This window comes from Triticum aestivum, chromosome 2B (genome assembly GCF_018294505.1).
Source record: "Triticum aestivum cultivar Chinese Spring chromosome 2B, IWGSC CS RefSeq v2.1, whole genome shotgun sequence".
Classification (NCBI taxonomy): Eukaryota; Viridiplantae; Streptophyta; class Magnoliopsida; order Poales; family Poaceae; genus Triticum; species Triticum aestivum.
Window position 1 is genome coordinate 606,333,969 of NC_057798.1, and position 1,710 is coordinate 606,335,678.

Consider the following 1,710-nt stretch of genomic DNA (forward strand, 5'->3'; position numbering starts at 1 on the left):
ATTCAAGCGTGCTCTCCCGGGTGAAATATCAAGATTTGACCCTCAGTTTCGCGTATCTCCACAACCATCAAAGATAAGGCGCCCCTATGGGCTAATGTCGACACCAATGGGACCAAGAACATCATCATCGAGAGTTAGCTTTAGTTGTAATGGGGATGACCGGAGGAGCAATCCTCTCTCTGTTTGTTCCTCCGCTTGCTACCATAGCTCTTAGTGAACATGGCTAAAAGAGCAGGTGTAATTCCGTGTCGTCACTCTCCTTCGATCAACAAAAAGATATGTGACCATTGCGTATTCGCAAAAAAATGTAGTGAGAAAAAAAAAGAGCATTGCGATCTGAATGGTTTAGATTTTTTTCTATAAAAAAAACTCCCAATGTTCAAGTCATTTTCAGAGTATTTAACCAAGAACTACCACAATTCGCGGAAACGTGACAGAAAACTACCACTTTACGATTTTGTCCCGAAAACTACCACTTTTTTATTAATCCGTGACAAAAAACTACCAAGTGTGAAAACTGCTCGCTTTGCCTGGGTTAAACCCGAATCTGACAGCCCGACCCCACACATAAGCGGGCTAAAAATGCAATTGGGTCCCTGGTTTTTCCTCAAAAATGCAATCGAGTCCCTGCAGCCTGCACCCGGTCGCGCTCCACGCCGCCTTCGACGACGCGGACGCCGTGCATCTCGTCGTCGACCTCTGCGCTGGCGGGGACCTCCTCTCGATCCTCTCCGCCCGTGGCGGCCGCCTCCCCGAGCGCGAGGCGGCGGGGCTGGCCGCGCAGCGTCCGCGCTCGCCGCGTGCCACCGCCGCGGGATCGCGCACCGCGACGTCAAGCCCGACAACCTCCTCTTCGACGCCGCCACCGGCGCGCTCAAGCTCGCCGACTTCGGTTCCGCGGGGTGGTTTGGGGACGGGCGGCCGATGACCGGGCTCGTCGGCACGCCGTACTACGTGGCGCCTGAGGTGGTGGCCGGGAGGGAGTACGGCGAGAAGGTGGACGTGTGGAGCGCCGGGGTGATGCTCCGCAGAGGAGCTCAGCGGCGACAGCGAGACGGCTGTCCTCCGCCGCTTGGGCACCGGCGGCCAGTCACGGTACAGGGGAGACCCGCCGGTCTCCTCGTCGTCCTGGCGGTCCTCCCGCTCGAGCTTGGGCGCGAGGCGGTGCCGGACCGAGGGGGCCTGGCGGAGGAGCTTGGCGAGGCGGCGAAGGGAGCCGGAGAGCGGCGGCGGCGGCGAGGGCCTGGAGCGGTCGGCCCGAAGGGACCGGATTGCTTTTTTTAAGAAAAATCAGGGACCCGATTGCATTTTTAGCCCGCTTATGTGTGGGGTCGGGCTGTCAGATTCGGGTTTAACCCAGGCAAAGCGAGCAGTTTTTACACTTGGTAGTTTTTTGTCACGGATTAATAAAAAAGTGGTAGTTTTCGGGACAAAATCGTAAAGTGGTAGTTTTCTGTCACGTTTCCGCGAATTGTGGTAGTTTTTGGTTAAATACTCTCATTTTCACATGTATTTTAAACAACGCTCATCTGGTACAATCCTCCTATGACTTTCCTTATAATTATCGATCAAACGACACAGACATCGACAATATCCCTAGTAGACTTTGCTCAAGGTCAAGGCTCTCAAAAATCCCCCTCTGTATTATCAAAAAACAAAGAAAAGGACAAATCTAATCACGCAACTCCCGTAATAACATAATCCAACCTT

At 53.9% G+C, this 1,710-nt stretch overlaps 1 pseudogene; it reads left to right on the forward strand.

The window, feature by feature from the left end:
* The first annotated feature begins 613 nt into the window (after positions 1–613).
* LOC123039325 (phosphoenolpyruvate carboxylase kinase 2-like) lies at positions 614–1,284 on the forward strand (annotated as a pseudogene).
* The last annotated feature ends 426 nt before the right edge of the window (positions 1,285–1,710 follow it).